This window comes from Euleptes europaea, chromosome 1 (assembly GCF_029931775.1).
Source record: "Euleptes europaea isolate rEulEur1 chromosome 1, rEulEur1.hap1, whole genome shotgun sequence".
NCBI lineage: Eukaryota > Metazoa > Chordata > Lepidosauria > Squamata > Sphaerodactylidae > Euleptes > Euleptes europaea.
The window spans coordinates 15,802,572-15,828,905 of record NC_079312.1 but is presented as its reverse complement, the minus strand read 5'-3'; the positions used below and the strand labels follow the sequence as shown (position 1 = coordinate 15,828,905).

The 26,334-nt window shown below is 47.8% G+C and overlaps 1 pseudogene; it reads left to right on the top strand.

Moving 5' to 3' along the window:
- Nucleotides 1-4,572: 4,572 nt before the first annotated feature.
- LOC130493971 (E3 ubiquitin-protein ligase TRIM7-like) overlaps nucleotides 4,573-26,334 on the top strand; it is a 48,989-nt pseudogene continuing 27,227 nt past the window's right edge.

Sequence of the window (26,334 nt, the reverse complement as noted above, 5' to 3'; positions counted from 1 at the left end):
TCCAATATTTCCAAGTACAGAGAGAGGGAGAGTTCAAAAATATGGGGGGGGGAATAAAACAAACGTGGTTCTTTTGTTTTTGGCATCAGATAATCATGGCAGCCAGAAAGGAGAGAGTTTGCCAGAAGCACCAGGAGCCGCTGAAGCTCTTCTGCAAGTAGTCCTCATGCCAGAGTTATAAGGCTCAATATGCAGCCAATACTGTTCCTCTTATAACTCCATAATGAAAAGAGCAAGAGTGAGTTTTAAAAATCTGAACTAGTCATTGCCATAATAGGTCATTGTAATGGTGTGTCAACAAAATTTTTTTTTAAATTATAGCTAGACAGGTCAAAAGCTGGAATTGGCCTGGTCTTCTCTGGACCTTTGAGAGGTCACTCCCCTATGTTAAGAAACCAAACAAACCCAAATTTGAAACATCCCCTTGTGACAGGTTACATCTAGTTTCCTCCCTGACTGGCTCTTTTTGTGAGTGCCGGGAGTTTAACGTACAGCAGTGGTTGTCAACCAGCAGGCTGTGCATCTCGGTTGAGACAGAACTAGTCTAGGAGGGATTTGGGGTTTTCAGAACAATTATTCCTTTTCAATTGCTAATGAAATAATTATTTCTGTTGTTTTCTAAAGCTATAGCAATAAAGGAATTTTACTGTAATATTCATGTCCTTATAACCTACCATAAACAAGCAATTGTAATAGACAGAATGCCTGCAAGTGCAAACATATAAATGTCTTTCTCAGAAAAGGTGTTTTTTAAAAAATTCTGTCCTGGTGGGACCCAGGTTCTTTGATAAGAGCCATTGGTGGGACCGAAGGTAGGAAAAGTTGAGGCTCAGAGATTTACAGGGAAGTATTCAGAGACAGGCAACAGCGTTACCTGCAGGCTGTCCAGGAAAAGCTCTTCCACTGCTGAATGAATAAACTTATGAATAGACTTATTGCTGAGTCACTGACACAGGACAGCAACACCAGGTACTTGGTATTATTATTTTATTTACATCATTTTATGATTCGCCAGTTTCACTGAGAGTCAAGGCAGATTACAAAGTGTAAAAACCAATGCAATTGACAGGATGAGAATCCTAAGAAGCCATGTAATTAACATTTTGTTTTTGGCATTGGCAACCCCATAGGCTTTCAAGGCAAGGGATGTTCAGAGATGGTTTGCCATTGCCTGCCTCTGGGTCAAGTCCCTGGTACTCTTTCGGAGGTCTCCCATCCAAACATACTTGCCAGGGTCGAGGCTGAGAGTGTGTGACTGACCCAAGGTCACCCAGCAAGTTTCCAGGGCAGAGTGGGGGTTCAAACTTGGGTTCCCCTGACCCGAGTCTGACACCTTAACCGTCTCTCCATGTAATCCTAGGACTGCAGAGTCTATTTAAACAATGCAGAAGAGGGTATTAGGGTGAAGCCCGCCTGTTCACCCACTCCAAGTTCAATATGGGCAGGTCCCTGCTTTGCACAGCTCCTCCTCCTCCAAGGTCAGAAGGGTGGATACCTGCCTGTGTGGAAGGCTTAGAGATTGTGCACGTGCAACTAAAAGACTGGCTGTACCAGAAAAGTAGCAGCTCAAGGAGCAGCTCAGGTAATAATCTCAGCCCTTTCTTTGCTGTGCTGCTTTTCTGTCTGCGTGGACTTTTCTTGAAGAGGGGGGAGCTTTCAGAAACGGGACTCACCCTCTCTCACTACTGTCTGGAGTGGTGCAGCCCATCCTGCCCCCTCTTGCGGATCTGGCGTCCGCATCCAGATGCCGGTTTGCAGGGAAAACGCGTGTGCTGCTGCTGCTGTGGGAAGCACTCTGGCGTAGACAAGGGCAGAGAGGCGGGGTCGCACCCAAACAATCGGACCTTTTCTTCCCTCTTTTTATTTATTTATTTTTTTAGTCAGCTTCGCGGGGGAAATTGGAGAGTTTCTGCCACTTCCCCCCAGTAAGAGGGGTCGGGGATTTGCACCTGGGTGTTGATTTGGAAATGGGCAGATGATGCACGAGGTTGCTCCCCTCGGCAAAGCTGCTCCTCTCCGCTTCCTTCCAACTTTCCCAGGGCGATGGTCTTCTGCTTGGGGAAATCTTCCCAGGCTCCTTTGGCGGAGAGACCCCCAGATCTCCCCACCCCCAGCCCGGCAGGGAAACCCTCCCGCTAGTCTCAGGGTGCCCGGCTTGTGCAAAAGACCATCCTGTGCCACCAGGTGGGCGTGCGCGCCACTGGTTGGATGCCGGCCTCCTTGCCCGCATTGGGGGGGGGGGTTCATCTGGGGCAGTTGCCTGCTGGGGGCTTGGTCGGCTAATTTTCAAGTTGATAATTTTGTATGGCCCGGCCCGCGAATGAAGTTATAAATATCCAAATGGCCCTTGGCAGAAAAAAGGTTCTGCCGTGGAGTCCAAGCTCTGAAGCAGCCATTGTCCCCACTTGGGAGCCTCTTTTGGGGTTGGGGAGAGGGACAAATTTGTGCACACTCCAGATACAGTGACTTCCTTTTTTTTTTTTAGCCCCACTGTCTGCACAATCAGACCCCACAGAAGTATGAGCGGGAGGGAATCGCTCTCCCTGCCTGCTTCTGCCCGCTCTGACCACCAGCTGGTCAGTGGGCAGCCCGGTTAATTGGCAGGGAATTGCCACCACAACTGGGCAGTTGGGAACCCTATCTGCAGAACAGTTGTAATTTGGGGAGATCTCCAGCGCCCACCTGGAGGCAGTGGCAACCCTATAGCTGAGTAGGAATTTGAACCCAGGCCTCATCAGTTCAAGTCCACCACACTGCACTTCAACACACTGGCTGTCAGTGTTTGCAATCATACTAATGTGTCATCTACGCTTCAGAAAGATCTGGTGATAAAGGGGGCCCATGAGACTTGTGAGGGGGCATCATCCCATCCCCACTTGCCCTGTTGGCCACTGAACAGCCACCCTGTCAATCTAATGTGCCACCATGTCATCTTGCCTGATTCACGTGGTGGTGAGGAGGAAATGGTGGCTCCCCTTCCCTCCCTCCCCTGCCTGCCCTTCCCACTTGCAGTGCCGCTGCCTCCACCTGCCTGGTTTATGGGGCCATGGCATAGGGGCAGAAGCGGCTTCCTTTCCTCCTCCTCCCTACCTGCCCATGATGCTGGGGGTGGGGGGTGGCGCCAGCTGCAACTCTACCACCCACCTGCCAGGTCACGTGGTGGCAAGGGGGGTGAGGGTAGCAGGCGTGGATCTCTGTAAAGCCCCCGCCGCCCGTGTCCTTGGGACTCCTGGCGAGGCGGGCGGAGGGGGGCCTAGTTTAGATCCACGCTACCAGGCTTGCTGTCAGCAGTTTGCTTTTGAATAAGTAGATCCCTGTAAGATCCAAATACAATCCTCCTACAGTCAACCTCTTGTGATAGCCAACCTGGAAATAACATACTCACATACTCATAAATATTACAAGCAGATATAACAAATATTCAACAAATATTCAAAAGCAAACTGCTGACAGCAAGAAGGGATCAATGACTGAAGCTTTTGGCAAAAACGGGACTTTATACAGTATCCGGAACGACCATCTCAATTGATCTGTGGATTTCTTTTCTCCTTTGGACGTCACCCATCTGATCGTAGTGGTGATCTCTGGCTGCTGATATCCTCCCATGGAATTTTGGGCATCCTGCTGGACTTTTCTTTCATTTCTATTCCTCATGGTGGGGGTGGGGGTTGTTGTTTCTTTGTGTAATTAAGTGATTTAGATCTCATAGTAAGTTATAGGTTAGCTATGTGAGTTTAATGCACAGACGTGGTTGTCAAGCAGCAGGCTGTGCATCTCTGGTGAGATGCAGAACTTGTCTAGGTGGGATCTGGGGTTTCAGAACAACTACTGCTTTTCAGTTGCTAATGGAATAATTATTTCTGTTGTGTTCTAAAGCCATAGCAATAAAGCAATATAACTGCAATGTTCATGTCCTTAAAACTTACCATAAGCAGTGTCATAAACAGAATGCCTGCAAGTACAGACACAGAAATGTCTTTCTCAGAAAAGGTGTTTTAAAAAAATTCCATCTTGGTGGGACCCTGGTTCTTTCCTAAGAGTAGTTAGTGGGACCGAAGGTAGGAAAGGTTGAGACACACTCAGCTACAGGAAAGTATGCAGAGACAGGCAACGGCCTTACCTGCAGGCTGCCCAGGAAAAGCTCTTCCACTACTGAATGAATAAATTCGTGCTTAGACCTATTGCTGAGTAACTGACGCAGGACAGCAACACCAGGTACTTAGTATTATTTTATTTAACGATCCACCTTTCTCACTGAGACTCAAGGCAGATTACACAGTGGAAACCAATGCAATTGACAGGATGAGGATCGTAACAAGCCACAGATTTTTTTTTTTGCCTTTGGCAAACCCATAGGGTTTTCCAGATGAGAGATGTTCAGAGGTGGTTTGCCATTTCCTGCCTCTGCGTCATGCCCCTGGTATTCCTTGGTGGTCTCCCATCCAAACTCTTGCCAGGCTCAATGCTGAGAGTGTGTGACTGGCTCAAGGTCACCCAGCAAGTTTCCATGGCAGAGTGGGGATTCGAACCTGGGTTTTCCAGATCCTAGTCCAGCACCTTAACCACTACACCATGCCGTCTCTCCATGTAATCCTAGGACTTCAGAAATCTCAACACAGTATAAATATTAAACTTGACAATGGGAGAGTGCAAAAAGGGAACCTCTGGCCCAACCAGGAGCTGGCCAACTTTGTGGAAATAATCCAGAAACTCAGTCCTTTGGAAGGAAGGGGGCAGAAGCGAAGGGGGCAGAAGCGAAGGAGGGGCATCTGCGAGAAGCACCAGGAGCCCCTGAAATTTACCTGCAAGGACATTGAAGCCCCCTTCTGCGTGGTCTGCCGCAGATCCGAGGAGCACAAAGATCACCAGGTGATTCCTCTGGAGGAGGCTTTCCAAGAAAAGAGGGTAAGTAAGAAATCTGTGGAGGGACACTTTCTTGCATCTGAGTGTGTGGCAGGAGGCTGAAGTTGGTTCCTCAGCCTCCTGTGTGTGGCTCACAATTTCACTTTGGTGGAAAGCTTATGATCCTTGCTGCTTGTTGGCTTGTAACTTGTAATGTTCGTATACTAATAGTGAAGTCCTCCTAAACAAAGCTTTACAGTTGCCACCAAGCCACATACACAAAAAACACCCCAAAAGCTGCAGTTCTAGTCTAGCTCCAGTAGACGGAAGTCTTATACAACAAAGAAAGATCTGCTTTCTGAAGCTCGTTCGCTTGACCGGTAGAGACGGACGATCGCTCTCTCTTTGCATTTGTATGCAAGAACCCGGTGCTTCAAGCTCTATGCTGTTTCTGTTTTATAAACTACGCCTATTATTACAAGAGGAGAAAGCCCCCCCCCCCCCAACAATCTGAGACCTGCTCGGGTCCGTCTCTACCCCTAAAGCAAAGGTCGCCGTCCCGACACAGTCGGTCCCGCTTTCGATATCACAGCCACGGCTTTTAGAGGGGGGGGGGAATCCTCCGCTTTTCATTTATTGAAGCTTTTCTTTTTTTTGATTTTTGAAACTTTCTTCAGATCTCTTTTCTTTAAGTTTCCCAAACATCCCAAACACATCAAAGCCTCAATAACTGGGTTCTTAGTAAAGGGAATTTGATATTTGAAACACGCATCCCCTGCTCCAACTCAGCTTCTGGTCTCCCTCCTCCTCCCATTTCCACGCCTCCGCGCCATTGGTTTTGCTTTTCTTTCAGAGTCTTTCTGGTAGCTTGTTCAAGTTCTTGTCCCACTCCAGACGTTGCAAGAAACTTCTCAGTCGTGTCTGTTTCCAACGGTTAACTCAAAACAACAACAGCACACACATGCAAGACAACACAGAACATAAGCGGAGGGAGCATGGCTCAGTGGGAGAGCATCTGCTTGGCATGCAGAAGGTCCCAGGTTCAATCCCTGGCATCTCCACTTAAAGGGAATAGGCAGGTGAGGTAGGGGATGTGAAAGACCCCTGCCTGTGACCCTGGAGAGCTGCTGCCGGTCTGAGTAGACAATACTAACTTTGATGGACCAACGGTCTGGTTCATTATAAGGCAGCTTCACGTGATCATGGTGGGGCCAGGGACTGCCCAGGATCTCCCACAAATCACCCGTTTGATTATGCCGTTGCTGTGGATCCCCGGCTGCAGCAGACAAATAAGGCACCCTATCAAGGGGGGGGTGTTTAGAAGAGAATTTCTTATCCCTCCAGTACTGAACACCCATCTAGAAACCCCAACGGGTGAGGCCAGCCCAGCAGGTCCAAAAGACTATCATCGGCTATCATCCCACCATTCATCGGACCATCAGACTAGGTTATTGTGACGTATACCCCAATACTCGTTGCTGTTTCTGTAATAATAATAATAATAATCGGTTCTTGTAGGTTATCCGGGCAGTTACACAGCCCGGATAACCTACAAGAACTGATGAACTCTGACCGTGAAAGCCTTCGACAAACCATTTTATGTTGCCTACTACATTTTTTTCTAATTTCTACTTTTATTTTTCTTACCACTCAGATGGCTTAGGAGGCATAAGTTTGTGGCTGTCCAATATTTGGGCATATTTGCAGTTTCGCATATAGAAAACTTAATAGTGCCTCCCTAATAACCCAGCTTGCTGGGGGTAAAGGGAAGATGACTGGGGAAGGCACTGGCAAACCACCCTGTAAGCAAAGTCTGCCTAGGAAATGTCGGGATGTCACCCCATGGGTCAGGAATGACCCGGTGCTTGCACAGGGGACTATCTTTACCTTTAATAACACTTTCATAGAAGTAAGCCACACTGAATAGACTTTAGTAGGGTTATGAGTAGATCTGTTTGGGATTGCTCTCTCAGGCATTCATACTTTTAAATTCCATAAGTAAACCAACTGGTGCATTTTATCTTGTTAACACAGCAAAACAAGCTTAGATGTTAATAGGCAAATAATATTCCCCCCTCCCCCCCAAAAAAAAAACCAGGACAAATTGTCCCTCTCCCAAAGATTCCTCTGGATTTTCCCTCAAAAACTTAATTTTGGGGGCATGGAGGAGGAGAGGGGACCTAGAGGCACCTTCTTCCTCATTGGCTCCCTCCACTTTCAGCAGGTTTCCCGTTGGTTTCCTGCGCTTGTCTGATGTGCAGGGATTGCTGTCTTTTCCTCAGGATTGTCCCTCTAAAACCTCCTGAGATGATGGAGCTTTGGGCTTAGAGGCACCTGCTTCCATTTCAGTGAAGCTGCTGGTTCTTCCTGATAATAATATTTTATGGTGATCAGAGTCCAGCTTTTCCGCTCCAACAAGTGCCAAAGTCTTGCAATGTCTTTCCTCTTGGAACAAACTCAGCATCAGAGAAACCGGTCTTCGGCTTGAAAAATACATCACTCCAATAACATGACTCCAATAATAAGACCTGTCATACTAACTCTCCCCTTTTCTCAATTAATTTTCCACATAACATAATTTTCAAATACCTTACAAAAAGTGATGAGAGCCTAGAAAATCTTATTCACTGCAACAGCAAACAATTTCCCTCTGCTGCTAACCTTCATTCACCGACTCCACCCTTCTTGGCAAAAACAACGACTTCTCTGCATCCTTACAGTAATAGATGGTTTCTCACATGATTTTTTTAAAAAACAAAAATAATTTAAAAATGTCCAATTGGCTCCAGAGATGGAGAAGACATGAGGATCTGATGCTGCAGGCACAGGGCAATCAGCACGGGGCCCAACTTGCTTCTGTTGCAAACCGGCTGGTTCAACTATTCCTGAGTCTATAGAGAAAACTCTTTGTGTGTCTGTGACAGGGTGTGTGTGAATCCACAGCTGTTCAGCTACTCACATCATGTTATACACTCAGTGGTAGGGGTAACTGCAAAGAAACACTATTTCTCTGCCATTGTTGTAACCGAACAGTTTAGACCTGCAGAACTCTTTTGCGTGGGGAGGGGCCTATCAGGCTCTGGACTAGGGAGGAGGTGGACTCTTCCACAGCCCATTGAAATAATTTTGCTCAACACTTTGCAGACAAAATCTCCTGTATCCATTCCGACTTGGACTGTACATTCACACTGACAGGATTGGATGGTCCTGGGGTGCCGACTTGTCCACTTGCATGGGATCCCTTTCAGCTTGTCACAATTCTCCTAGAGCTCTCTCAGCCCCACCTACCTCACAGGGTGTCTGTTGTGGGGAGGGGAAGGTAAGGTAATTGTAAGCCCATTTGAATCTCCCTTAAGTGGTAGAGAAAGTCGGCATAAAAAGACCAACTCTTCTTCTTCTTCAATCTGAGGCTGTGAACAGGATTTTGGGAAGTCTGGCCACTACCTCCCACTTGTCTGACCCTTGCCCCTCCTGGCTGCTTAAATCTACCATTGGGGGGCTGGGGGACTGGGTGCAGAGCACTGCAAATGCCTACCTGAGAGGGGGGGTTGCCCCTGTCTTGAAGCAGGAACTGGTACTTCCACTACTAAAGGAACCTCCCCTGGACACAGGAGATTTTGATCACTATCAGCCAGTCTCAGATGTGACATTCTTGACCAAGGTGATTGAACCAGAGGTGGTTGGACAACTGCAATGATTCCAAAATGGAGCAGATTATTTGGATCAATTCACATCTGGCTTTAAGCCTGGTTATGAGATTCAAATGGTTTTGGTTGCCCTGGTGGATGATTTGTGTGGAAGGTGGATGTGGGGAGAGTGACCTGGTTGATTCTTCGGCCCTCTCAGCCATTTCTGTTATCATCGATCATGGTATCCTTCTGGATCGCCTTTCGGGGTTGGGACTGGAAGGCCCTTTTGTGCAGTGGTTTCAGTCCTACTTCAAAGGTTAGTTTCAGAGTGTGGTGCTGGGGGGCTGCTGCTCAGCTTCTTGGCCTTTGACCTATGTAGTCCTAGAAGGTTCAATGTTTCCACCCTCTGCTTTTCAACATCTATATGAAGCCACTGGGAGAGGTCATCTGGAGATTGAGGTTGAATTGCCACCAGTCTGTGGATGACACTTAGCTCTATCTTGCATTTCCAGCAGATTCCAGGGAGGCCATGGAAACTGTGAACAGGTGCCTCAAGGCAGTTTTTGGGTTGATGAGAGCTAACAAGCGGAAACTGAATCCCAACAAAACAGAGATGGTACTGGTGTGTGTGTAGGGGGAGGGGAGGAAGGTCTGACCCAGGTATTTGGATACCTCCAGTTCTGGATAGGGTTGCATTCCCTCTAAAGGAGCAGTTCATAGCTTGGGGGGTGCTTCTGAACCAGGGTTTCCTATTGGAGAAACGGGTGGTAGCAGTGACCAGGGTTCCCCTTCAGCAGCTTCAGCTGGGGAGCTATCTGCAGCCCTTACTGTGCAGACAAGATCTTGCCACTGTGTTGCATGCCCTGGTAACATCTAGATTAGCCTACTGCAATGTGCTCTGTGTGTGGCTGCCCTTGAAGAGTGTGTGGAAGCTGCAATTGGTACAGAATGCTGAAGTGAGAATGCTGTCCGGAGTGGGTGGTAGGGACCATATAACCCCAGTCTTGCTCCACTGGCTTCCAATTTGCTTCTGGGCCCAATTCAATGTGCTGGTATTCTCTATATGGCTAGAGCTGAAATACATTAAGGACCACCCACTGCCACATGAAGTTACCTATTCTGGTCATTTGAGGGGGGCGTGCTTCATTTGCACCATCATCTGAGGGGAAATGGGTAGCATCCCATGAAAGGGCTTCTTGATTGTGCCACCAAATTGTGGAGTCATCTGTCTCCCTCTATTGTTATCTTCCGTCAGCAGATGAAGACTTTTTTGTTTCATGTTTCTATCCCTTATTGACTCTCCTTCCTGTTTATGTTTTCAATTGTTGCTTTCCATATATATATGCATTGTTTTCAAAGTTTATTTTTAATGTTTTTTAACTGATTGCTACCTTGGAAGGTTAAATTTGTAGGAAAGGAGGCATCAAATTATTTTTGTTGCTTTTACAACATTTGTGTTACATTTGTTTGCGCTTGACTCTCTTTTGTTTGTGGCCCACCCTCTCACTAGGCGAAAAGAAGCCAACAAAAACACACACATTTCCTTCCGCTGACCTGGGGAGCAAGCAGTTGTGTGACCAGAAGCATCTCATGGGAAGTGTTGGCAGCATCTATGTGTGGGGAAGGTGAAGCTTAGTCTGTTGCAGCAAAACCAAAAAGGAGTCTTGTATTTCATCCATAGGAACACATTGATTCTGTCCCCAGCTGCCTACAGTCCTCTTCATAAAATGGAGGAAATGTATTCTTATCGGTATATGCATGTGTATACAGGCACACCCAGATATGGAGGAAAAGTGGAGTCAACGGGTCATGAAATGCAGACATCCCAGCTGTGACATTTCTGTACAAAGACCATTTTGATATGGCTGGGACTTTAGAATCCATATATTAATGGACTAATTAATATATTGCCTATTTTAGGAGATATGGTTTGGGCTCTCTGTTCAAAGGTTGTTGCTGATCAGCTCCTGTTTCTCTGCAGTGAAAGGGACTGAGATGCATTTCCTGGCTTTTTTCCCTGAAGAAGCCAAAGGGAATTGCAGCAACCGGAGTGGGGGGTTCCAGCTGTCGAGGGGACTTCAAATTTGCCCTCTCTGTACCTCTGTGACCCTATTGAGGTGACTGAAGAGTGGGAAATCACAAGAAAGGGGAAGGCTGTATTGTGTGTCCCACAGAGCCGGTTCTGGATGTCCCTTTGAGACAACTAGCAGGTAAGGCTGGCATAATGGCTGGGTAGCCTAGTGGGTGGAGGATGGGGGGATTCAGACTGAGCCCTCAGTGGCTGTACTGGAGACCTTTGCCTCTTGGCCCTGCTCTCTTTACACCACCCCTCTGTCCTTATAGTTGGGCAACAGCAGTAACAGAGCTACACGCCAGGGATTTTATTTGTGTATATGGTGTTTTCCATCCTGACACTGATGGCCCAGACTAGCCCAGTCTTGCGAGATCTCAGAAGCTACGCAGGGTCGGCCATGGTTAGTACTTGAACTGGAGACCCCCAAGGAAGTCCAGGGTTGTTACGCAGAGGAAGGCCATGGCAAACCACCTTTGAACATCTCTTACCTTGAAAACCTGACGGGGTCACCTAAGTCAGCTGTGACTTGACAGCAACAACAATAGCAACAAAAGTGGTTTCCCCACACAGCCACAGGCTTTTCTACTTTTCCTGTTGCTGCTGCAGCTGCCAATACATCACAGTGACAACAGGGCTTTCGCAAGGCAGGTTTCCCATAGTTTTCTTGTCTCAGTCCCCTGTTAGCAGCCGCCACCACCCTCCACTGGACCATCAGCGCTTTTTTCTTTCTTTTTTTTAAATCAGTAATTGAATATCATTCCCAGATTTTATTTTTTTTAAAGTCCCTAGCCCTTTTGTTGCATAGATATTTCTTTCCCTTTATATCTTCACAACAAAAGGGGCTAGAGTCTTTAAAAAAACAAAAACTGGAAATTCAGAGAAATCGATTCACAGATTGTTATATCGTCAAAATGATATAACAATGTTCTATTGCAATTTTTTTGACAAAGATCCGCCGGAGGTGGTGGGAGGAAAAGGCAGCCTGAGGGGCAGGGAAAATGAGAGAAGGAACAATTCGGGAGTTCAGTTAATAAATGGCATTTTGAAGGATAAAGGAAGCAGAGAAGATAAACTGAAACTGCGGGAGTAGTTGGTAACTGCAGCACAAGAGAGAAGAGGGATCAGCATGCATATGTTTGTGTGTGGAGGGGAACAGACATCCTATCAAGATGTTATGAAGAGACTTCTAAGGTGGTCTCATTGAATGCTGATATTTTGTCTGTAGCTCATGCCCCCTACGTCTGGCAGAGAACTTGCCATTAAGCTTCTTCATTCGTTTTCTGAGAGCTGTTGTAAAGCTGGTTTAAGCCGGTTTCCTATTTTGTCCTTGATTTCAATAATTCTATTTGGCCCCATTCTTTGGTTAGTAAATGTGCCAAATATTTTCCTGGTTTGTTGGCTTGTTAAAGATTGACTGTCTAGCATACAATAGGGATTTTGCTGTCTGGTGAGTGCTTTGTAATTTTAACTTGTCTCTTGTCATTTCCAAAACTAGCTTAGTTTCTTGGAGACACTATTGGGGGGGATTCCTCATTTTCTACTTCCAAGACTAATGTCCCCCCTACCCTTTTGGTCAAATGGCTCTCTATCAACATAACAATGCCTCTAAAATATGCTTTAAAGGATTCCCAGATTATAACAAATGGTATCTCTTTTGATTCATTAATACTAAAGAAGAACTTGCGCTTTTCTTTTAGTTTCTTCGTTATCTGTTCATCTTTTAACAACAGATCATTTCATCTCCAAATTCTACAGCCCCTCTAGGGTTGCAAGTTCTGGCTTGGGAAATCCCTGGAGATTTTGGGGGTGGAGCCTGGGAAGGTTGGGGTTTGGGGAGAGGAGGAGCCTCAGAGGTATATAATGCCAGAGTGCCCATCCTCCAAAACAGTCATTTTTTGTCAAGGGAATTGATCTCTGTTGTTTGTAATTCCAGAGATTTCCAGACCCCAACTGGAGGTTGGCAACCCTCCCAAATGCACTTATATAATAGTGAAATTTAAGTGGGGCAAGATCTGCATGATTATTGCTCAAATACAGACTATACCTTTGTGTTTGTTAATTTTGCTAGTGCGAAAATATAATCTATTCCTGAATAGATTTGATGTCTGTGCAAATAAAAGTGAAGTATTTTTTCTCAGGATAGAGACATCCTGTTATTTATTTGTTATTTATAATCTGTCTTTTACTTTGGGACTCAAGAAGCATTACACAGAGTAAGGCAATACTATCAACAGGATGGGACATTCAATAAACAATAAAATAGGATTTGGGTTGTAGAACCAACCAGAACTGTTAAAAACAGAACTGAAGCAAGGCAAATTGTTAGCATGACACATTCGATAAAGTAAAATTACACGGTAGGATCCAATTTACAGAAAATTATACACGTTAGTATAGACCACAGTCCCCAATAATTTATCCAAGTAGTTTGTGAATCATTTTGTACAGTGCGACCCTATTGCCTGATCCCTCTTGAATAGGTCAGTCACTGTAAATACTGGTGGAACTGTCTGAGTTGGTTTGCTACTAGATCTGTCCATCTATGGATCTATCACCTATGGTTGCCATCTCTGGGCTGGGAAATTCCTGGAGATGGGGGTGGAGCCTGGAGAGTATGGGGTTTGGGCAGAGGAGAGATCTCAGCAGAGTATGACACCATCCAGTTTACCCTGCAAGCTGTCAGTTTCTTTAGAGGAACTGATCTTGGAAGTCTGGAGATCAGTTGTGATTCCAGGAGATCTCCAGCCTCCAGCTGGAGATTGGCAACCCTGATTACTCTGTTGAATTGTCCTACCAGTATCAAATCAACGTCTATCCACACCTATATTTCATCAATCATTTGTTAATGGAAATTTCTGTGCCACCTATTAGACTTATAAAAAAAATCCCAGAGTAAAATACTACTTATTTATCTGTTGAAAAATACATCTCCTGCCTAAAACCCACCCCTTCTCCAGCTCATTGTCCTTCTGCTGTCCTTTTTACAGGCCTCACAAAGCTCCCTTTTCTACTTGCCAAGAGACATAAACTGCATCCAACATGGCCTCAGGGTCACCATCCACAGATCTGGAAGAGGAAGTCATCTGTCCCATCTGCCTGGAGTGCCTAACAGAACCTGTTACCCTGGACTGTGGCCACAATTTCTGTCGGGGTTGCATCACTGACTACTGTGATAAATGGGAAGGACTGGGGCACCTGGAGTGTCCTGTCTGCAAAGCTGAGATACAGAAAGGGAATTTCCGCTCAAACTGGCAGCTGGCAAACTTGGTAGAAAAAATAAAAGAGAAGAGATTTTGTGCGAGAAATCCAGGAACAGAAGATCTGTGTCCAACACACGGGCAGAAACTCCTTTTCTTCTGCAAGGATGATGAAAAACACATGTGTCGCATTTGTAAGCAATCCCCAGAACACAAAGGTCACTCTTTACTTCACCTGAAAGAGGCTGCTGACCCAGATAAGGTATGAAGGAAGAGCTGAAATAGATGATACATCTGACCTGAAGTGGGGACAAAGGTGCTTGACCGACGCAGAGTCAGACGTTTGGTCTCTGTAACTTACCTTGAAAGCTTTGTGTTTCTCCTGTGGGTTCCAAACACTGCAAAGCGGCAGGCTTCCCCCCACCCCCCGAGCCATTTTTGTCAGTGAAAAAGGCTGGACATGAGGAACTAAAGAAAAGGGCAGGCAGATCCTCCCCACGCACAGCCATTTCCTTTAACGGTAGTCTGACAATTATTTACAATGACCACCTCCTTGGCCCTCCCATAGTGAGATGGAGCTGTGTGGCCAGCCCAAGAGGTTTCACTGCCCAAAGGGGGTCCTGGCCAGCCCCCTCCCCAAGTGCAGGCCTCTGATGAAGTGGGGCTTCCAATACTGTGCCAAGGTCATTGTGAATACGGCGTGAAGGCAAGAAATATGCATGTCATTCTCAGAAACCGAGCACTATGCAACTAGCCAGGCTCACTGGCTCTGGCCTAACTTTTTGCCACATCTCAGTCTGGGCCCTAAATCCGTTCTCAGCACCAGGACAAATGGAGAAGTCCCTCATGATCAAGATGGCCAAAACTCAGAGCAGGATGTTGCCTGTAGGTCTTTTGGCACAAAGGCTTCACTGAGGGCAAATGACCCCAAAGGAGTTAATGGGGCAGGGCGGGTGGGGGGGGGACTGTGAGATTACTTCTCAGAGTTTAGAACTCATTATGGGGTTTCCATACAATAAGACTAGGAACCCATAGGTGCCCCATATATTGATGCCCTTACGGGACCAGAATGTGATGGAATGTCTCATTTTATTACTATTATTATTGCATTTAAAAACATGAAAAAATTGAGATACAGGGATTGCAGCCCCCCCCCCCCCCATCAAACTCAAGTTAATTCACACCAGAATGAATATCCGCTTGTTGGGCCAGTATCAGAATTGTCATTCATTTGTAACGTTCATGGTGTTATCCAAGGGGCTACCTGGGAGGAGATGCTGTCTGTGAGAGGGCGGATGGGCTGGTTTGGAGTTATATCTTGATAGGTGGCTTAAAAATCCATCAGGGTCCATCCGTATTCCTGCAGTTCCAGCTTCACCTCCTTGCACCATTTGGACCAACTTTTGGAGGTTTGTCATAATACCCCACCAGGAACGCGCACTGCAAGAAAGGAAGGGGGTGGTGTTTGGGGGCTCCTCAAGCACATTGCAAAATACAGCTCAAAGCTGGTGGAGGGTGAATGTGGTTTACCTGGAACCAGGAGTTGTGATTCGTTCATTGATTTCCAGAGGAATTTGAGGGTTAGAAAAAACCAATTTCTTCTACCAGCCCCAGCTGAGGGGAGACCTTATGGGACCTGGGTTATTAGTGGGGGGGGGGGGTGTGAAAAAGAAGAAAAAGAAAGCAGGGATGCCTCCAGCCCACTGGCCTCCACTGCCTAACAAGGAGGATGGCCAGGAGGCAAAAAGGAAAAATTCAAAAACAACTCCCAGACCGTCCAGTCACCCATAACTATTTACAAGTAGAACTTAATATAGAAGCAGGGTTTACTCCAACGAGGAAGGGGGGGGTAGTGAAATCAGGACACTCGTATAATAAACTCAGACTTAGGGATCACAGCTTAGAATGGAAACCAGTGAGATGATGGGAGTCTTATCCTGTCTCTGTGAGGCCTCCTTCAGGTCTCTCCCACTGTCTTTGCTGCTGTGGATTGACCGGCCCTCAGCTGTGCTGGAGATGGAGCTGATCTTGGGGCTCTTGGTGCTGCTGCAGATCACCGGAGGCTCCTTGTCTCCTTGTCAGGCTTCCCTCTTCTTTGCACTTGGACCCAGATGGCTTCTCTCTCTCCTTTCCTTCAGAACTCTCTTTTCCTTCAGTATCTCCCCTCCCCACAAAGCTCCCTGTCCAGAACAACTCCCCCAACTCCAACTGAAAGGTTACTTTGGGTTACATCCGGTTTTGTATAACAATGTCCCACCCCACCCCTGAACAAGGCACTAATTACGTCCAGGCCTTACAACGAGAGATACAGTCCAGGGGGTGGGGGTTGCCAGGTCCCTCTTTGCCAACGGCGGGAGGTTTTTGAGGTGGAGCCTGAGGAGGGTGGGGTTTGGGGAGGGGAGGGACTTCAGTGCCATAGAGTCCAATGGCCAAAGTGACAATTTTCTCCAGGGGAACTGATCTCTATTGGCTGGAGATCAGTGGTAATAGCAGGAGATCTCCAGCTAATACCTGGAGGTTGGCAACCCTGGGGGGATGAAACAAATTCTGTTTCTTTGTTTTCTGTATCAGGCAATCGTGGCTGCTACAAGAGAGAGAGTTTGCCAGAAGCACCCGGAGCCGCTGAAACTCTTCTGCAAGGACGACGAAGCCCTCATCTGTGTGGTCTGTCACCGATCCAAGGAGCACAGAGATCATGAAACCCTTCCTCTTGAGGAGGCCTCCAAAGAGTACAAGGTAGGAAATCAACAACATGGAGATTGGTGAGGAAGAGCCATGGATCCTTCCCTTCTCCGTGGTCTCTTTGTGCAGGAACTCCCTGGAGGTTCTGCCTCAGCCTCTGGTAGGGTTGCCAACTGCCAGGTAATTGATGAAAATAAGGCACCACTGTACTAGTATCAAGTAGATAGGAAAATCAGTACAGGAGCAAAGTATATTAACAAAGTGCAAAAAGTTTATCAGTGAGCTACTACTATAAACACATCAATATATACAACAAGGAAACATGCAACAAAACAACCCACTGTCAGCTCCTGACCCAAAGAACCAGAAATCACCACAGAGACATGTAGAATCCAAGCAGATGGCTTTTACTGGTCAAATAGGCAATACAGTGCATAAAGGATAAGATGACATCTATGAGAGTCTTGCTAGCTAGTTGGCAATATAAGGCTTGAAAACGGCGGGAGATTACAAAGCGTAAACATGACATGTACAAAGCACACTTTCCCAGGAGCAGCGTTCCCAGGCTTTGGTATGTGGAGCCGTCCTTGAAGTCTGGACAGTGCAGCAAAGGAACAGAGGCAACAATGAAACCGAGATAACAGCCTGACATCCTGCTCCCCTTAAGGCCCCCTCCCGTTCTGTAAGGGGGCTGGTCTGTCTGGGTAGGCAAGGAGAAAGGCGTTGACGAGTTTGGGGGCGGAGACATCTCGTGCGCGAACCCATTCGTCATAGGCAGGGGGGAAGTGTTTCCAGCGGACCAAATATTGCAATACCCCATGGTGAATGCGGGAGTCTAGGATTTTGGAGACCTCGAAATGTTCTTCCCCCCCCCCACCATTAGGGGCTGTTCGGGAGGCGGTTCCGGATGCCATTGCGGGGATGCAATATGGGGTTTCAGGAGGCTGATGTGGAAAACGGGATGCACACGCCTTAAGGTTTTGGGGAGAGATAGTTCCACCGTGACAGGATTTATGATGCGAATGATGGGGAATGGGCCAATGTATTTAGCATTGAGCTTATGGCACGGACGGGTGGAACGCAGATTTTTGGTGGAAAGGTATACTAGGTTACCCACTTGCAGGTCTCCCCCGGGGGAACGATGCTTGTCGGCCTGCGCCTTGTATTTGCGCTTGGCCTGGTCAAGGTTGCTAACCAGCCAGGGCCATGTGGTACGGAGGGTGTGTGCCCAGGAGGCAATGTCGGCATCCCCCTCCCCCTCCAAATCGTTTATTGAGGTGACAGGACCGAAGTCCTGTCCATACACGGCATAAAATGGGCTGAAACCTGTGGATTGATGTACAGCATTATTGTAGGCATATTCTGCAAAAGGCAACAGTTCTACCCAGTCATCCTGGTGGTAGTTGACATAACAGCGCAAATAACATTCAAGTACAGCATTGACACGTTCGGTTTGACCATCCGTTTGGGGATGGTATGCACTAGACAACCCTTGCTCCACCCCCACTAATTTGAGAAAAGCTTTCCAAAACTTAGCAACGAAACTACTTCCGCGGTCGCAGATTATTTTGCGCGGAAACGAATGTAGTCTAAAGACATGTGACACGAAGAGGGGGGCCAATTTCTGAGCAGAGGGGATCCCTGCACAAGGAACCAAATGTATTTGCTTAGAAAATAAGTCAGTGATAACCCATAACACAGTTTTCCCCCCACTGAGAGGGAGATCTGTCATGAAATCCATAGCAATCACTTCCCAGGGTTTGCTGGGTATTTCAAGTGGTTGCAGTAGTCCTGGGGGCTTGCCTTGAGAACGTTTCACTGTGGCGCAAACAGGACAGCTGCGAATAAAAGAGTCAATGTCAGAACGCATTCCCCCCCACCAAAATTGTCTGCGCAACAGGTGAAGGGTTTTCAGGAATCCAAAGTGTCCAGCTGTCTTTACTCCATGAGCCAAGTGTAAAACGTCTTTTCGGAGCGCTTTAGGCACATACAATTTCGAGTCTTTGTACCAAGAGCCTCCTTGTTCGATTACACCAGGAGGCAGGGTTCAATTTGAGTTGTTTCCAAGGACCGGGCATAGGCTGACCCGGTTGCACGGGTGGCCCGGGTGCAGGTAAAACGGGACCTCCGAGAGGCGGAGGTGGGGCAGGTACATTAGCGGGTGGTTGGACGGGTACCCCCTGACCCGGTATTGGAACTGGCTGTGCCTGGGCTATCAGGGCTTGCTGTAATTGTCTGTTGTCCTGGAGCATACGTTCCATTAACTCTTGGAGCTGATCGACATGGCCGGACAGCTCTCGATTTTGGGCTCGTAAGAGGTGAACATCTTCTCCCGGGCCACCAGTACGATGAGGTTTACTTGTCCGAAAACTAGTGGCCCATTGAGAACTGTCTCCATATAGGTCTTCTTCCTCAGACTCTTCAGAGTCTCGGCGTCGGTCTGCAAGGCGGCGTGCGCGTTGGGTCGTGCGCGACAGGGCAAATACCGGGGAAAAGGACAGACCTAACGGATGGTCGCTCCTCACAGTGTCCTTGGGGCGACTGCCTGTCCGTGCCCGATCCACAACCAACTGTAACTCCTTATCCCGTGCGGCCTGAGCCTCGGCTGCCGCCTTAGCCGCTTCAGCAGCCTCTTTATCCGCGAGAACCTTTTGGCTTTCCAGTCTCAGGGCTGCAGTTGCGGTAACATGTGGTAAAAGTTCCGTCTCCAGGAGTGTGAGTATGGGGTCGGGTTCCCCGCCCAGCAATGGTTGTATCCGAACAGCAATCGCGGGCGCATCGGCCCCAAACGTCGAGGCCAAACGTTGGGCCAAGGTGGCTACCGGGGTATCCTTTGTACAATCCGCAAAGGTGAGAGCCGTGTGGACAGCGACCCGCTTGGCTTCAGCTTGACAGCTGGCTGCATCGGGTATCAGCGAAAAACCTTCCGGCGCGGGTCCCGCCATGGCCCCTTTTTCCAGGGCAACAGGACGCGTTAGAGCCGGGGATGAGAAAGTTTCCCGGGCAATAAGTTTATCCAATAATCCGGTTTTTACTTGTAAATCCTCAGTTGCCAGCCTGGCGTCATCCAGCAACTGATCAAAGTCCTGGAGGTCTAGACGAGTATTAGTATCCTCCAACGTTAACATCCAGAGAACCCTCACCAGAGATTGCCACTGCGTCTGTACCAGTCCCCTCAAGCGGCAAACCTCTGCGTTAGTCCTAAAGAGTTCAGTGACTATGTCCTGTAGAAGGGTAGGATCCTCAAATAAGGGCTCCAGGGTTCCAAGAAGTAGTAGTCACGGTTCACTCGGAGAGCAACCTCCTAGCTCCCCTCCGAGTGGCAGGCGAACCCTCCAGGGCTCCAGCCTGACTGGGGGATCGTTGGGGAAGAGTTGTAGTGATAGCTGTCATAATGTCAGCTCCTGACCCAAAGAACCAGAAATCACCACAGAGACATGTAGAATCCAAGCAGATGGCTTTTACTGGTCAAATAGGCAATACAGTGCATAAAGGATAAGATGACAGCTATGAGAGTCTTGCTAGCTAGTTGGCAATATAAGGCTTGAAAACGGCGGGAGATTACAAAGCGTAATGTACAAAGCACACTTTCCCAGGAGCAGCGTTCCCAGGCTTTGGTATGTGGAGCCGTCCTTGAAGTCTGGACGGTGCAGCAAAGGAACAGAGGCAACAATGAAACCGAGATAACAGCCTGACACCCACAATATAGTAAACGCAGGTGAAGAATTGTACAGTGTTCTCAGAATGAAGAAAAAAGTCTCAGGAAGAGTCTCAATGGTAGAGTACATATGCCATGATGGAATAAGTTAATGTCAAGTAGTTTTTAAAAGAAGCACAGGTCACGGTGAGGATACGGCCGTTTCAAATTCTTAATTTTAAATTCTTCATCAGTCTTCGAAGGACTGATGAAGAATTTAAAATTAAGAATTTGAAACGGCTGTATCCTCACCGACTAATTCGACTGATCTCCAGCCGACAGAGATCAGATCACCTGGAGAAAAATGGCCGCTGTGCCAATTGAACTCTATGACATTGAAGACCCTCCCCTTCAAAACCCCACCCTCTTCAGGGTCCGCCCCCAAAATCTCCTGCCGGTGGCAAAGAGGGACCTGGCAACCCTAGCCTCTGGGCCCAAATTGGGGAGTGAAAACACCTCTTTGCTTCCTCCTTCCTGGTTTCATGGCTCCCAAGGGCATTGCCTCTTGCCCCCTGCTGAGGCTAAAGTGGGGTGATATGATAAAATGGGGAGATTGACTCACTTCCTGTCTGGCTGTGTTGAGGTCTGGGCAGCCCATTGCAAGGCTGAGCTATGAGGGGACAGCCGCCTGACTCCTAGTTTTAACCCCCACACACACACTCACACACATACTGCTTTCTCAACTTCAGTTGCTGTCCTTGAATTGCTGTTAGCCTGGGAGAGAAAGCGTGCATGTTTGGTACCTTCCTGTGTCCCCCACTTGCACCCAGTAGCTGTGAGGCAGCAGTTTAAATTAGAAGAAGAAGTTTTTTTTGGGGGGGGGGCGGGAGAGTTATGCATAAAGCTGCCTTATTCTGAGTCAGACTGAAGCAGATCAATTGCTATGATAAGTGGCTAAATTTCTAGATCTTGTATTTCACTAAAAAAAAAAAACCCATTACATAAATAGGACAGTTATATCTAGTTTGGCCTTTCGTGGCACTTATGCTTCTCTTATGTTTTATAATAAACTTCTAAAAAAGTGTCTCTCCTCCCCCAGGATCAGTTCTACAACCGCCTGGAGGTGCTGAAGAAGGAGAGAGAAAGAATTGTGGCGTATAAAGCAGAGATAGTGAAGGAAAGCCAAGACCTGCTCGTAAGTGTCACTATGGCTGGGAAGTGAACAGATTCTAAAACTTGAATTGAGGGGGGGAATGGCAGAAAATAGCAGAAGAGTCAGTCGACCGTATGAGGCAGATGTTGGGGAACTGCACCCTCTTGGTGCCCCTGGCACCCTGGATGGTCACCTGGGGCTGCCTAGTGTGTGGGGCTGTCCCTGGTTGTTCATCCAGATCTAGACCCCCCTCCTTTTTTGTGTTCTTGGGTGATTTTGTTTGGGGCAGAATCACTTGACTTTCCAAGGTGCTCTGTGCTCTGGGATGAGCCCTGGGCAGATGAACATATGTGTTGACTACCTATTTGTGTTCATGCTCCAACACACTGCAAGCCAGGAGAATTCTCTCAAGAGAGATAAGGGTGTCCCACTTCTAAAGAAATGCTGGGTGGAAATGCTGATAGATTTTCCACCTATCCTGAACTGGGCCAAGGGTTGTTCTGCCATTGCTGATTCTAAGGGGGGAAAGTACTTGTAATACTCAGCCGCGCGTCGATCTTTTCCCCTGCAGTTTTTCCTTGCCCAAAATGCATCCAGGGAGACCAAGTGAGGGGAAGGGGCTTCTTAGCTCTTTTCTCCCCAGTGTTATTTCTATTCAAACATCGTACCTTTTTGGCTGATGGAAGTGGAGGGGTCAGCATATGGAGGGTATTTTACTGGGGAAACAAATGGACTCAAGAAGTCCCTTCTACTCTCTGGGTCTTGTGCTGCAGACATCATCCTCTGTGGCTGAAATAACCCCTCCAGGAATTTGAGAGTGATGTACTTTGGCTCTCAGCATGGATCCATGGAAATCTGTCTTTTTCCCTGCCGAATGTTGATGTGATCTCTATGAAAGGCCAAAGTGCCCTTTCGACAGGAGTCTTCTGAACCTTTTCCCACTGAAAAGACGAACTGTTGACCTGATTTCCTTCTCTTTCCATTTCAGGAGCAAACCTCAGGAGAGAAGCAAGAGACGGCAGCCAAGTTCAGACAACTACACTCATTTCTGGAGGAGCAAGAGAAACGTCTCCTGGCCCAGATGGAAAAGGTGGAGAAGGAGGTGGCAAGAAACAGGGACAAGAACCTGGCCGCACTCTCTGAGGAGCTCTCCTCTCTGGATAGCCTCATCCAGGAGATGGAGGAGAAGTGTCAGCAGCCGGCCAGTGAACTCCTGCAGGTGAGAGTGGCAGGAACAGCCCAGGCTCCCCTTCGGGAGAAGGCTGCCCCCAAACCCTTTCTGTGCCTCCTTCACTTAGGCAGAAAGCAAATGAGCCCAGTTTGTGTTGCTAGCAAGTTTTCACCTCTATACATGGGCTGCTTTCTCCTCTGCCCCATTACATCTCCAACCAGAGGCAGGCTACAAAAAATAATCAAAGACACCCTGCTAAACTCCACCCCCTGGAAATGGAGCCCCCCCCCCAGAGCCCCCGGCCCCTCCCTGATAAACTGAGGCCACTTGGCTTCCATCTCAGAAGCAGAAGTGTGTTTGTGTGTCAACCAACAGTCTGGGGAACTACATGCCTGTCAAACCAGGTTCACAGGCAGCTCTTTCCCAACCACCAGGAACGAGGATCATAGGCAAGATTTTCACCCAAAAAACCCAGAAAACCACACAAGGTTGGAAGAGACCACAAGGTCCATCCAGTCCAACCGCAAGATTTAACAGGAGGATTTAACAGCAAGATTTAACAGGAGGATGTGTATGTTGGGGTGAATGTAGCTCATACTTGTTGCATGCAGATTGGTGCACAAAAATGAACACACACACACACAATGGCAGCAACAAGTGGTAGGGGAATGGCATCCGCACACCTGTTGCTGGCAGTGCTGTGCCTGCTGATGCCAACCCATCACTTATGTGCAGATGCGATGGCATGTGTGCCCAGACCCCTACTTACCCTGCTGAGCCATGTTACAACGCTGCAGGGAAAAGGGGGAAAGCCCTTTAAAGGGCTGAAAGGTGACAGAGTTTGGCTCTTCTGCTCTCAGTCCCTGTGGCCACCATTCCCCTCCTCGCCCAATCAGAGGGCTTTTCTCAGGCTTTAAAGAAAAGGGCAACGGCTCAATTGTTCTAGTATTGTAACATTATAATGATCTGTTGCGCTAATATCTAGCTTTTATTTTTATTTTTTAAAGTAAAGTGTAGGCTGCTCATTTCCAGTTATAACTCTGCAACCAGGACTTTATTTATAAAACAATGAAAACCGGGGACCATCATGTTGTTACAATTCTACTGTAATTTAGCATTTTTTTAAAGCCTGGGAAAAGCTCTCCAGTGGCCAGAAGGGAAATAACAGCGACACGGGGCTGATGCAAGGAATGTTGCTGGGAATGCCTCTGCGTCCACACGTGGCCACGGGAGCTACTTGGAGGGCTTCCTGCCTTCCATGTGAGGAAAACTCCTTTTGTGAAAGTAGCCGCTGTTGAATCGCCAAAGCAGATCACCAACTCTCCTCTGAAATGGCTCCACTTTGTCTGGTAATATTAATCTCTCAAAGATTTTCTCCCACTGTATGGAGATGCACCCCCCAGTCTTTGAGTGGAGTCTGCTAGCTGGACACAGTAGAAGGGCCAGAGTGCAGAATCTCCCAGGGTCTGAGAGGTCTTCCTGGTGTGGCCTTTTTAGCAACCATTGAGGTCTCTTTTCTTTCTCTCTCTCTGCCATTTTTATTTAGGATGCCAGAAGCACCTTGCAGAGGTAAATGGATCCTTCTCATTAACCTTCTCAACACTGGGAGGGGTCTGGGCATCCTGTGAAGAACGTGGTCCTTCAGGATGGTGGCTGAGGGCCACATCAGGTGCAATTAAGATCGTGGCGCTCCATCCATCCGTCAGCGGCAAACAGCTAAAACACAGAGCCTCGTCAACAGGAAATTGTGAAATAGTATTGGGAGGATCTGGGTTGACACCTAGCTGAAAAAGCTCTAGAAGAGGGGTCCCCAACCTATTTGGAATTCTGCCCTGGTGTGGTGGGTGCAGTTAAGGCATGGCTGGCACAAAATGGCTGCCACAGGAGGGGGAGCCAGCCACAAAATGGCTGTTGCAGGTTACCTTCAGTCACACAGTGAAGATATTTTTGTTGTGGTGGCAGCTGCTTCAAAAGCAACGTTTTAAAATCTACCTCAGGGTTTGAGCCTCCTCAGCTAAATTCTTTCCACAAAATGGCAGTTTGAAAACTTTATTATCTTGGTTGGCATCGGGGCTGACTATGGGGCCTTTTAGAGTTGAACAAGCGTTTGACCACCCAGCCAAATCCAATGTGCTCCGTTTGTTAAGGAGGGTAGGGTGAGGGTACACATGAGGAAGCAGGGTTTGGTGTGTGTGTGTGTGTGCCATGTCTCCATCCGTGTTTCTGCAACCACATAGCACTGAAATGCGCTGCTCCTACTCAGATTACTTCTTGGCTGTTTCCACACTGGCTGCCACATGGTAACAACAGGGATTCCAAAATAAAGCCTTTGTCATGCTGAGCAGCCCATTATGGGCAATATACAGCTGGTGACCAGAAAATTCAGGCTTCTGTTGTAAGTCTCCCCAAGTAGATTTAGAGGAAGAATTGTCATTGTGACATTACTGGGCTCGAAGTTTCCACGCCTCCCTCCAGGGGCAAATGATTCAAAAGGGACAGAAGGAAACACCCTTCTGGGTGTGGTGATGTCACTTGACCTGTGGTCCATTTAGTCCAGCATCCTGTGTTTCACACAGTGGCTAAGGGATGCCCCTGGATGGCCCACAAACAAGGCACAGAGGCCGAGGCCCTCCTCTGCTGCTACCTCCTAGCAGTGTTATTCAGAGGTTTGCTGCCTCTGGCTATGGAGGCTCCCTTCAGCCACCAACTCTAGTGGCCACTGCTGGACCTCTCCTCCCTGAATGTCGAATCCTCTTTTAAAGCTATCTATGCTCGTCGCCATAGGACAAAAATGCATGGTCCCTTAACCCACTATTCCCCATTTCAGCCAGGATCAAATTTACCTGGGCTGGGGGGACGGACTGTATGCATTACCTTGAAAAGCAGGGACGAAACTGTGCCAATCAATCCATGTAAACAGAAAGTGCGGGAGACATGAAGTTCCTGTTTAGTTTGGCACACACACCCCCGCCCCCAGTGATTGGTCGTTTCAAATTGACCAATGAGGGCCTTCCCTGCCCCGGGAAACGACCAATCACCAGGGGCGGGGGTGTTGCAAGCTAAACAGGAACTGTGCACGTCTCCCGCACTTTCTGTTTACATGGATGGATTTGCGCACAGCTTTGTCCCTGCTTTTTAAGGTAATGCGTACAGTTTCCCCCCAGCCCGGGTCAGTTTGATCCTGGCTGAAACGGGGAATAAAGTGGGTTAAGGGACCATGCGTTTATGGCCATCATTACCTCAACCAGCAATGACTACAACAGATTCATTACTGGTTGAGTAAAAATTATGTCCTTTGTCTGTCCCAAACCTATTTCTCAGCAACTTCATTGGGTGCCCCTGAGTTCTAGTATTATGGGAGATGGAGAAAAAGATGTGAAGACACTGAGCCTAATTCTGCCCGCCTCCATTTTATCCTCACAACAACCCTGTCTAAGGTCACCCAGTGACCCGCAACGCTGAATGTGGGGTTGAACCTACAGTCCTAGTCACAGGACACAGGAAGCTGCCATATACTGAATCAGACCATTGGTCCCTCAAAGTCAGTACTGTCTACTCAGAGTGGCAGTGGCTCTTCAGGGTCCCTGCTAGAGGTCTTTCACCCCATCTAGATCCTTTGACCTGGAGATGGTGGGTATTGAACCTGAGACCTTCTGCATGTCAAGCAGATGCTCTTCCTCTGAGCCACAGACCCTCCCCTAACTCTAACCCTAAAGTGCAGAGCAATAACCACCCCAGCTTTCTTTTTCTTTCACTGGACCTTTGCAGGGCAAATCTGGGCAGGGGATGTGGGGTTGAGGTTCTGAAGGCCAAACCTGATGTTTGCTTTTTTCAGAGTGGGGTCTGGGTTCCCCTCAGCCACACAGCAACTCTGGAGAATGTGGCAGTTAAAAAAGAAAGCAGGGCCTGTGCTGCCCCAGCAGAACACGAAATGTTACATAGAAAATGT